This window comes from Euprymna scolopes, chromosome 8 (assembly GCF_053919585.1).
Source record: "Euprymna scolopes isolate OS-2025 chromosome 8, ASM5391958v1, whole genome shotgun sequence".
NCBI lineage: Eukaryota > Metazoa > Mollusca > Cephalopoda > Sepiida > Sepiolidae > Euprymna > Euprymna scolopes.
The window spans coordinates 144,556,668-144,569,824 of NC_136489.1; the positions used below are offsets into that span (position 1 = coordinate 144,556,668).

Below are 13,157 nucleotides of genomic sequence, written 5' to 3' on the forward strand. Positions count from 1 at the left end.
TAAGTATGGGCGCTAGTTCAGGTTGAAGTTTTTTGAGTACTATAATTGGAATACCGTCAGGGCCAGTTGCTTTACTGGAATCAAGGTTTTTGATTAGCTTGGCAACATCACGTACAGATATACGTATATCACATAGCATATTTTCTGATACAGGAGGAAATATTGGGGGTTGGTGGTCTTGGTCGCAAAGGGTAGAATTAGCCGCAAAGTTCTTGACAAAGAATTTGGCTTTGTCTGATGCTGACGAGATTACCTCAGGTCCATTGATAATAGTTGGGATGGAGCACACGCTTCTGTTCAGGATTCTGTTTGCTATTTGCCAAAACTGGTGGGAACCAAGCCGCTGCTCAGCTACTTTGGACTTAACGGATTGAGCATACAACTCTCTTGCATTCTTTATTACTTTCTTACAATGGTTGCTGGCAGTCCTGAAAGCGGCTTTAGTTTCCATACATCTATTACGTTGGAAGCAGTGGAAAAAGTGATTTCTGTGCGCAATGGCAGCAGCACATTCTGGAGAGAACCATGGCTGGCTGTTAGGTTTTTGCTGAAACTTTTTCGAGGGTATGAAACGGTCTATACCTACAATTAACCATTCTGTCAGCTCGTATACTATAGAGGACACATCCTTTTTAAACATGGAATGCAGAGGTAGATCAGATATAAATGTACGGAAGCTATCCCAGTCAGCCATAGTGTATCGATATACTGTACGATGGAGAGGTACGTCTGGGGACTTATTACATTTCATTTTTATCTTAATTGATACAACAGAGTGGTCGGAAGATCCAAGAGGCGACAGAACAGAAACTGAACATAGTTCATGGCAAGTTGTGAGAAAAAGGTCTAGTAGGCTCGCATACTGGCCGTCATTGTCGGGCACACGGGTGGGTTCCTGAACAATATATAGTTACCAATATATAAATGTATGTATGTTTGCATGTGTGCCTAAAATTTTCGACAGAGGCAACAGATTTTACCAAGATAAGTATCGTTTTAAAGTCCGACTTTTCAGACGACAAATATCGAAAAATTGGCTATAAATATTAATATCTTCACCTTCAACCGGGAACTTTTCTTCAAGGGGGTTGCTTTTTTTTTTTTTAAAGTTATCCTCTCCTTTAGATTGTCTATCCTTAATTTTAAAGAATGTCACTTCCGGTTTGGCGGTGGTCGTAACAGCAAAGACTTCAAGTTTTTTTCCTCGTTCTTTTCCCCCTTCGCGGTACGGGTGCGAACCTCCCTTCCTACTACCACTTTCTTTTTTTGCTCAGCATACACATCCAAACACCCGGGCAACGCTGGCCTGAAATATATATAAAAGTGAACGCGTCTGTGTGTGTGTCTGTCTGTGTGTGTGTACATTTCCCTATACAATAACTGTCAATTTTTAGTCTACAGACTCGAAATTTGATATACAGGGTACTGAGATTTGGGAAAATCTTTGTAATTCGTTTTCGGCCAGAAATTTGGCTGTTAAGGGGTCAAAGTTCAACGATTTGACCTTTGTGAACTCTACCAAACTCCTCCGAAGATTTTGAGTTTAAACACTTGAAATTTTAGATATAGGTTCCTTGGACATGGATCTAAGTTAATAACTTGATTTGAGCCCAAAACAATAAATGCTAAGGGGTCATAATAGGGGTCAAAGTTTTTTAAAAAATTGACCTTTGCGGTTTCTACCAAATTACTCAGAAAATTTCTGTTCTAAACATTTGAAATTTTACATAAAGTGTATTAACAGATGGGGCAAGCTTTTTAATCGGTTTGGGTCGAAAATGTTTAGTTACTAATATATAAATGTATGTATGTATGTATGTATGTTTGCATGTCTGTCTAACACTTTCGACAGAGGCGAACGATTTTTACAAGATCAGTATCGTTTTTAAGTTCGACCTTTCAGACGACAAATCTCGAAAAATTGATTAAAAACATTAATTTCTTCACCTTCAACTAGGCACTTTTCTACAGAGGGGGTCGCTTTTTTGCCGATATTTTCGAAAGTCATCTCCTCTTTTCGATTGTCTAGCCTTAATTTAAACTACGTCACTTCCGGTTTGGCAGTGGTCGTAACAGCAAAGACGTCATGTTTTTCTCTGTTCTTTTCCCCCCTGTGCGATACGGGCTGAGCTTACCTTCCTACTACCACTTTTTTTCTGCTCAACATACATCTCTAAATACCCGGGAAACGCCGGGCTCCCACGCTAGTATATATATATATATATATATTTATATATATATATATATATATATATATATATATATATATATATTCGGCTACCGTTAACCACTATGCGGTTAATGGTAGCCGAATGAATTGGGTCCTTGCTAATGAAGCCAGAGATAGCTTCTATTGCTGGTTTCTAATCTATTGACTGGTGTTAATCGTGACACACTGCACTGATGATTTCCGAAAGGATGAAACACTAGTGTCTGTAGATATTTAATAATTATTATAGTAAATAATTTGTCAGCCCATTTAAGAAACTCGTTTCTTATCATTGAGCACTTTCAGTTGAAATAAAGTCGGTCTCTTATGCACAGATCATTATATAATGATTAGATCACTCTGACAGACATTAAAAAATATTTAAACAATAAATGTTTAAATTTCAACGATATTTCTCGCAGTTAATGGTAGCCAAATGGATTGGGTCATTGCTAATGAAACCAGAGATGGATTTTGTTGTCAGGTTCAAATCTATCGACTGCTGTTAATCGTGACACCCTGCACTGATGATTCCCGAAAGGATGAAACACTAGTGTCTATAGGTATTTAATAATTATTATAACAAATAAATATTTTGTTTACAAAAAGTTTTTAGATGAAACAAGTCATTGGTACCGTCGGTTTCAAACCCGATAATTAGAACCATTTTAGAATCCTATATCAAGCTCTCTTCAGCCAATACTCATCTATTTTATAACCGGAAGTAGAAATATATATACATCACGAGTTCACTTTTAACTTTCGTTTTGCGAGCCCCACCTTTTTTATTTATTTAAAATCAAATTATATATATATATAAAATTTAAAATCTAATTTCAATTAATAATTATCTTTCAAGGTTTTTTTTTTTTGGAGGGGGAATACTTATCTAGCGTAAGGTATTTTTCTAGTAAATTAAGCTTTTGTATTGTTCCCTATGGTTTTTAAATTGAAATAGATTGCAAATTACATTTATAAAGTATGATTTTTTTTAATTTATATAATACAATAATTTAAAATCTATAATAAAATAATTTAAAAATACAATTAAAATCCAATTTTACAAACTAAATTAATTTCAGAATTTAAAAGTTAACTAAGAAGTAAGTTTTTTTTTGTTTTTATTTTTTTATGCACAAAGATTTAGGTTTTTTTCTTTTTCACTGACCCAGGGGCGCTTTTCTTCTATGTATACAATTTCTCAAAAATTCACTCCTCCCATTTAAACATCTTATTTCTGGGTCATGAATTGTCCATAGCATGTGGTACTTTTCTGCATTACAGAGTGAGCATTGACTTTATTCCGGATGCTCGATTTTTTTTCCATTTTATGGAAAAAGATGTACCCTCTTCTTTAAGCTCCCAGACCCGGGTTGCTAATGCTGTTTTTATCCTTGTTTTAGATCTAAAGGAGCTCATCTGTGCATATTATTGTTGTTTAAATGGGCCTTATGTTATATCTATATATTTTTCCAGTATGCTGGTAGATTTGTCCGTTATTGTAGCTTCGTAAACAAGGGATTCAGCTTTACAGTTGCCCTTCAATGATCACTTATTTTTGGTCCTGCAAGAGCAGCCTGCGTTAACTATCTTTCCTGGTTCGTTAGATGTGATAGACTTCTTCATCGATGGTGCTGTCGAGTAACTTACTTTCACAGTATTCCTATTAAAGATTTTGTGCAGTCTGTGCTTTTTTGGGAAATGCTTATCTAAAAGCCTTTATATATATATATATATATATATATATATATATATATATATATATATATATATATATATATATATATATATATATATATATAAGAGCAAAGAGTTAATAAAACATGTTAAAAAACACTTTGAAAAAGAGTTAAAAACATATTTAATCTGAAAAGGAAACACTTGATAAGTGGATAGTCTTTAATCGGCGGAGTTTCGAAGAAATACTTTCCCTCTCATCAGAAGGTAGGATTAGCAAAATGCGGGATCGGATTTTGCATACAAAAGTATTTGATGAAACTGCAAATAAATCAAAGATCTTACTTGATAACAAAAAGTGAAGCAGAGGGAATATGGTGAAGAAAAAGATGATTACACGTGAATGAATAGTCTGCTGAATGGTAAATAATCCAATGACGGTAAAATCCAAAAATATAACTCCAGGAAAGTTAATTGAATTTCACAAGTAAAATCCAAGGAAATCACGTAATTGTAATTTTTATTATATATATATATATATATATATATATATATATATATATATATATATATATATATATATATATATACATTTTATCTGATGTTTAATCAGAAACAGACACACGCTTGTATGCTCATTTCAAAAAGGTTACAGTTTTATTACCAATATTCACATACAATTGTTTCGGCATATTACTGCTGTTTAAATATATATTTCTCTACACGTGTTATTTTAGATCGACAAATTTTGAAAGTACACTAAGTGCTTTTATGGATGACATTGCTGTAAAGTCGAAGAACACAGAAGGAATGGAAGTAGTATTAAACCAACTAGAACGGCTTATTGAATAGTCCAGAATGTATGAAATGGCATTGACACGAGTAGAACCGATCAAAGAATGGTGGCGAGTATACATAAGGAAGTAGTTGGGATTACCAAGAACGTTTAACAACTCAGCATTATTTGAAAGAGAGGGACACGTGACGCTAGCTACTGCATCAATTGTTGAGAAGTACAACGAGACAAAAGTAAAGACATTCCTGATGCTCCGTTTGTGAAGAAGAAGGAAAGAAGTGAAGAACATGAATTTTCTTTTCCCCAAAATGATCAGTTAATTATGTTATTTTTTATTTTGGTGTTTTGGTGTTTTTACTCACGTTCACCCCTAACAAGGCATATCGCCACTTGGACTGGACATAAGGGGCTACTATTTGGGACCATGCCTAGGAAACCATAACAACGTTTGTTTATGTTAGATTCAAACTTCTACATATCAGTACAGACAGAGAAGCAGGTTGTAGCAAGGGAATTCCAAAGTTTTCTGTTCGAGGGAAGAAACTATTAGAATAGAAAGCTTTTAAGGGTGTCAACAGTGAAAGGGTGAGATTTTATTGCTAAGCGAGTTTGTTGGGATATTTATGTTGAGGGGACACATTCATCAGAGCACATTCCAATAAAATATTTGTAAAACAGGCACAGAGATGCAACATTGCGGTGATGGGACAGGAGTTGGAGCTTAGTCGACAAATTGGGACCCATTAGATTGAAATCACTTTTTTGGACCATATCTAAGAGGAAGAGGCTAGTGGTAGATGCATCAGTCCAGATGTGGCAACAATACTCCATACATGGGTGAATGGTTGCCTTGTAGAGGTACAGGATACTCTCAGGTGTGAGTAGTTTTTTAGTTCGCTAGAGGGAACTCACCTTCTTTGCAGCAGGTTTCACAATGTCTTCAATGTCTTCATATTACTTGCAAATGTTGAGCCGAAGAGTTTGAAGAAAGAATTCTCAGGTAGGGTGTTATTTGTCATGAATATCGGCGGTTGAAAAGACGTCTTTAATTGTTAAAGGAGAGCAGTTTAGTCTTACTAGCATTAAATGTTACCATCTATTTACGTCCCCATTCCACTATAGTCTGGAGGTCATTTTCTAATGATTCTGCCATTGTCTTAGATTTATGTACATCTGTTCTTCCCTCATGCATATTATAGAGCGTTGTATCATCAGCAAATATACCCATCTCGGATACAATATTATCAGGGAGGTCGTTTATGAATATCAGGAATAATAGTGGTCCAAGGATCGACTTCTGAGACACTCCCACATTAATGTTATGTTGCTTGGATGTACGTCCGTCAATGACAACCTGATTGGTTCTAGTGTCTAAGAAGGAACTAATTATATTTAGTATACATCCAGTTATACGGTACGATTTAATTTTTAATAGCAGCTCTTTGTGCCAGACTTCGCTTGCTTTATCCAGTACATGGTATAAGAGCCCTAACTCTTTGTGCGCACTTAGAACAGCTGATCTATAATAATAGTGTATAATATTGGAATGATTCTAGTGCCATGTTGCGCATGGAAAAGGACCTTGCACCCATCTCCAGTAGGCTTTCTCGGGGCCACAATCCTGTAGATGATGAGTCGACTGATGGTTTATTTGTCTTGCATGTTTGGTATTCTGCACAACATGTTTGTGCAGCACTTCCCATCCTTAAACTGAAACTTTTAAATAAAATGGCAGTTCAATCAAAAATTACGATCAAACCAGGCGTAAACTCAAACAAAACCAATTTGCCTTCTCCTTTTCTGCTTGCATTCACGAATATCCACAGGCTTAGAACTAATTCAAATGGTTTTGAATCATTTTTCCTTGCAAACACCCGAATAATCTACACTTCTCTATCCCCTCTAACCACTTGAACATGCCTGGTTATCTCCTACTTTTGTTTAGTCATTTGCTTTTAATAAATAATTTCTTTTGTATTTAATTCATAGTTTTGTTGTATTTTTAAAAAACGACATAATTTTATTTGTTTAGTCAAATGTATTTAATTTATAAATTTGTCATATTTTTACAAAGCAACAGTATTGATTTTTTTCGTCATTTGAATTTGATTTATAATGTTGTTGTGTGTTTACAAAGGTACAGCATTTTATTTATTTAGTCATTCGTACTTGATTTATAATTTTGTTGTATTTTTAAAAGGCGACAGTATTTCATTTGTTTGTCATTCATAGTTGAGTTATTATTTTGCTATATTTTTACAAGGTGACAGTATTTCATTTTTTGTGTAATTTGTATTCGATTTTTAAGTTTGTTATATTTTAATAAAGCCACAATATTCTATTTGTTTGGTCATTTATATTTAATTTATAATTTGTTATATTTTTACAAAGTGACAGTATATTATTTGTTTGGTCATTTGTAGTTTATTCATAATTTTGTTGCATTTGAAAAAGTCAGCAGAATTATTTTTTTGTTATTTGTTATTGATTTATAAGTTTGTTATATGTTTCATAAAGTGACAATATTTAATTTGTTTGGTCATTTGTATTTGTATTCATTATAATTTTGACCTATTTTTACAAAGCGACAATTTTTCATTGTTTTCTCATTTGTATTTAATTTATAATTTTTTTATAAAGCAACAGTATTTTAGCAATTAAGATATTTGTTTTTGATTTATAATTATTTTGTATTTTTGCAAGCCGACAGTATTCTATTTCTTTTTTTCTTTTGTATTGTATTTAAATTTGGGAGGATTTTTACAAATTTATAAATTATGTGGTATTCTTACGGAGTTAGAGTATTTATTGTTTTGGGTCATTTGTATTATATATATATATATTATTTTGTTGTATTTTTACAAAATAACAGTATTTCATTTATTTTGTTATTCGTATTTGATTTATAATACGTTGTATTTTTACCGAGTGACATTATTTCATTTGATTGGTCATTCGTATTTTATTTTAATTTTATTTTATTTATCCAAAGCAACTTTATTTTATTTATTTGGCCATTTGTATTTGATTCATAACTGTGTTGTATTTAAAAAAAAAAACAGTATTTTATATGTTTTTTTCATTTGTATTAATTTAAAATTTTGTTGTATTTTTACAAAGCGATTGTATTTCATTTGTTGGATTATACTCATTTTATTTTTAATGTTTCGTATTTTTACAAAGTATTTTATTTGTTTGGTTATCTGTATTTGATATATAATTATCTTGTTATTTTAAATTTTTATTTGCTTTGCCATTTGTATGTAATTTATAATTTTGTGGTAATTTTACAAAGCGATAGTATTTTATTTGTTCGGCAGTTAGTATTTGATTTATAATTTTGCTGACTTTTTACAAAGTTAAAGTATTTTAGAGTGTATTTAATTCATAATTTGGTTTCATTTTTACAAGGTGAAAGTATTTAAATTGTTTGGCCATTTGTATTTAATTTATAATTTAGTAGTATTTTTACAAAGCCGACAGTATTTGATTTGTTTGGTTTGTCGTATGTATTTATAATTTCTTTTTAAAGCGACAGTATTTCATTAGTTATGTTTTTTGTATTTTATTCATAATTTTGATGTATTTTACAAAGCGACAGTATTTTATTTGCTTGATCATTTGTATTTGAGTTATTGTTGCATTTTTACAAAGTGATAGTATTTAATTTGTTTGGTCATTTGTATTTATTTCACAAGTATTTTTTATAAAAAGACAGTATTTTCTTCGTTTGCTCATTTGTATTTAATTTATGATTTTATTGTATTTTTACAAAGCGATAGTATTTCATGTGTTTGGTGATTAATATTTGATTTATAATTTTGTTTTATTTTTACAAAGCGACAGTACTTAATTTGTATTCCATTTGTCTTTAATTTATAATTCAGTAGTATTTTACAACGCGATAGTATTTCATTTATTTAGTCATGTGTATTTGATTTATATAATTTTTGTTTTTTTACAAAGCGACAGTATTTAATTTGTTTTGTCATTTGTATTTGTTTTTTTAATTTTGTGTTTTTTGCAAAGCATTTGTTTTGTAATTCGAATTTGATTCATAATTTTTTTGTATTTTTGTAAAGCGACATTATTCCATTTGTTTGGTCATTGCTAATAACGAAATCGACTTCAACAATGTCAATCGACTTGCAACTTCTCCATTAACAAATGTCCAGACATCCATTAAAATTCTATCAAAAAACATTAATCAAGTCTGATGTTTCTTCTCGTCATTTCCCCGCCACTTGCCGACTATTTTTCATGACAAAAGTATTCACTGAATAAAATATGTTTTCAAAAATATAAGATTTCTAATTGAAGTCTTCAAAGAGAAATCTGTTTTGTTTTCCACACTAATTGCTCCTGCAAAAAATAAGTTTCACTTTTGCTTTAGAAACCATAACTAATTGGTTTTAAATTTTCATTTTAACCTGAAATTGTGTTCGATTTAACATTTTAAAATTTTCAAAATCAAATGCAAATTTTAAAGGTCACAGGAAACATCGGTGTCGGGCATATTTGATTAGTATTCATTAAACTAGTTTTGATTCTTTAAATTTTAATTTCTTACTAGAATAATTCAGTCTTACTTCAGTCGAGTATTATTTTACAAGTATGCTCCAGAACTAAAGATAAGCATAATTTTAAGATGTTTAACGGCTTTAAAAACGACTATAAATCTTTCATGGGAAACTGCTTTAATAATCGCAGAACTAATATTCGTTTATGTGCTATTAAATGTATGCTTCTATCCGTTTATAAAAGATAAATTTTAATTCGAATTCATAACTTGGATCTTCGATAACAAAAATATTTTACCAACTAATTTTGAAATACACTTATTGTACTACGTCAGTTTTTGCTGCATAATTTATTGTAGCAACTCGTGTTATATTGGCGTTCTCTTTAACAGACGTATTTCCTTGTACGTAGAGATTGTCGCAAAAGAAAATAAGAACATTGACACAACTTTTCTTGGTAAAAGGGGTTTATTTTATCATTTCACATTTCAGCGGGATGTCTGTCAATACATGGCACCAAAAAACTCATACGGTAAATTTCATTGGCACGACGACAATCTTCACAAAGTTTGACTTGACTGTAAGTATGACACACTTATCTTGCTTTGTACTCCTCAAATTGGTCAGTCCAGGAGGAAGCCTCTTCTGAAGGTAATACACAAGAAAGTCCGCAAACAGTTTGCTGAAGACATGTCAACAAAGCCCATAGATTAATGAAACTATGTTCTATGGTCTTATGAGACGAAATTTAATTTGTTTGGCTCTGATGGCCTTAAGCGTGTGTGGTGGCGACCAAGTGAGAAATACAAAGTTAAGTGTGTCATACCTACAGTCAAGCATGGTGGTGAGAATGTCATGGTCTGGGGCTGCATGGGTGCTGAAGGTATTGGAGAATTACATTTCATTGAGGGAAACATGAACTCCATCATGTACTGTCAAGTACTGCAACAGAGCATGATCCACTCCCTTCAGAAACTAGGTCGCAGAGCAGTGTTCCAGCATGACAATGACCCAAAACACACATCCAAGACAACCACTGCTTTACTGAAAGAGGCGGAGGGTAAAGGTGATGGACTGGCCAACATGTCTCCAGACTTGAACCCAATAGAACATCTTTGGGGCATCTTCAAGCAGAAGGTGGAGGTGAGTAAAGTCTCAAATATCTGCCAGTTCCGCGACGTCGTAATTGAAGAGAGGAACAGCATTCCAGTGGCTACATGTGAAGCTCTGGTAAACTCCATGCCAAGGAGAGTAAAGGCAGTTTTGGCTAATGATGGTGGCCACACAAACTATTGAGAGTTGACATGTTGTATGTTAATATTGACAACTTTTCGTGAGGATCGTACCCACATTTGTTGCCAGGGATTTAGCTTTTAATGGCTATATTTTGAGTGATTTGCAAGGGAAAATAAATTAACTGTTTTATATGCCGCAGACAAACTGCTTTTCATTGTGTCAAGAAATCACTTTTCAGTGTTGCCCCATGAAGACATATACTTAAATATTTGAAGAAATGTGGGAAGTGTACTCACTTTTTTGATACACTGTATATATATATATATATATATATATATATATATATATATATATATATATATATATATATATATATATATATACTTAGTAGAAATGATAATTAATAAATACATGAAGAAAGTGCTCAATACTGCTGTAGAGCGAATATGCGTTTTATTTTTTATTACCGTATTTTTCTGTTTAATACATTATTGTTTCAGCTACACGACCGTTTTTTTGCTGTCAGGTAGCTTCCTCAGACTTTTACAGAAAAACTTTCTGTAAAAGTCTGAGGAAGCTACCTGACGGCCAAAAAACGGTTGTGTAGCTGAAACAATAATGTGACTAAACAGAAAAATACGGTAATAAAAAATAAAACGTATATATATATATATATATATATATATATATATATATATATATATATATATATATACACGAAGGGTGTGCAATAAGTAATGTCCCTGACCCACTTCCCATAGAAGTAGAGCAACGAAACTTGGCACAGTTATTAGTCTTTCTCTACATAGGAACCACCCAGAGTTATGCATTTCTCCCATCGTTTGATGCAGCTCTGGAGACCGTTTTTGTAGAACACCCTAGGGTGGTCCTCCAACCACGACCTGACTTCAGAAATCAAGGCTGCATCATCTGAGAAACGCTTTCCTTTCAAAAACAACTTCATGGCTGGGAAGAGGTGAAAGTCAGAGGGTGCAAGGTCAGGAGAGTAGGGAGGATGGGGGAGGATTTCATAACCACACGCCCGTGCTTCTGATCTGGCGACATGCGAGTTGTGGACCGGAGCGTTGTCCTGCAGGAGGAGAGTACCTTTGCTGATCTTGCCCCGCTTCTTAATTTTGATAGCTTCCCTTAATTTCCTCAAAAGTATAGCATAATAGGCTCCTGTAATTGTGGTACCCTTTGCCAGGAAATCTGTCATCACTACTCCATCCTAGTCCCAGAAGACTGTGAGCATGACCTTGCCAGTGGAGTGCTCCACCCTTGCCTTTTTTGGTGGTGGTGAGTCCAAGTGCTTCCACTGCATTGACTGGGCTTTGGTCTCTGGATCATAGTGATGGACCCAGGTTTCATCTTGTGTAATCAGTCTTTTTCTGGAATGATGTGAGCAATCTGGGAATCCATTTGGCAGACACCTTATGCATATGCAAATGGTCGTGAATGATAGTTTCGACAGACCCTGTACTAATCTTGATATCTTGGGCTATTTGGCGAATAGTAATGCGCCGATCTTCCAAAAATGGCAGCCTCAACTTGACGGACAGATGCCTCATCAACGGCAGAAGGGTGGGGACCAGGTCTTGGAACTGTTTCCACAGACTTCCGGCCATGTTTGAATTCACAATGCTAGCGTTTTACAAGGTCATATGATGGGGCATTATCATCAAAAGTTTCTTTCATTTCATCAAAAGTCTGTGGTGTGCGTCCTTTTAAATACAAAAACCGGATCACTGCTCGACATTCAACAGGCTCCATTTCACACCTGACTCAGTTCATACACCTGTAAAACAAAAACCACAATTAGTTCAGAGCTGTGATTTACCACATAACCCGTAGAGATATAAATCATTGCACATGCAAAATTTCAGCTAGATCAGACAACTGGAAGTGAGTCGGGGGCATTACTTATTGCACGCCCCTCGTATATATAATACCCAACACTGTTTTATCTTTCATTTTAATAGTAGCTGGTATTTCACTCATGATGTGGACACAGTCCTCGGAAACACTCTACATGATTTTTTAGTGTCAATGAAATCTGGCATGTGGTTTCCCATAGTGATTGTGATATAAGTGTAATGTGCAGCTGAACAGGATGGCTATTTGACTGCACTATCACATATTTCGGTTTAATTTTGGGTTTGGGAAGAAGTTTACCACAAGACTATTTATATTTGTTTTATGATGCGTGTGTCTGCTATGCGAAGTTTATCTACTCTGTGTTGGTGTTTGCCCTTGCGGGGTGCAGAATTTATCTTCAACAGCGGTATGTCCCACACAAAGTCCCATACAAAATGCATGCTGCCACAATTCTAGCTAGCGGATATGAGCTTGGTGGGTGCTGATGCCCGTAGGGTGAGGTGGTGTTGTTTTTGCAGTGTAAACCGCAAAAGCTGTTGACTGTTGTACCATAATTGAATCCTGCTTTAGATTAACAAGGTGCTGGCATTCTACGGCACCTTATCGTAAAGGTATTTCCGGATTCTATTCTATTTTTGACAAAATCCATGTACGATATCAGACTACACATAAAAATTAAGCACTTGAACTTGCGATTGGAAATTATTCTGAACCGCTCACATTCTCTGTTTAAAATGCCTGCATATGTCGAGAAATCGGTTGACTCACGTTTCATTATGTTAAGATAATTGAAACACATATTAAATAACAAAATTTTCCCACTGAATTTCTTTCTTGGCGT

At 33.8% G+C, this 13,157-nt stretch overlaps 1 protein-coding gene across 2 annotated transcripts in view; it reads left to right on the forward strand.

The window, feature by feature from the left end:
- LOC145283809 (uncharacterized) overlaps positions 1–13,157 on the forward strand; it is a 111,887-nt gene that overhangs the window by 78,881 nt on the left and 19,849 nt on the right. The gene's annotated exons all lie outside the window — the stretch shown is intronic.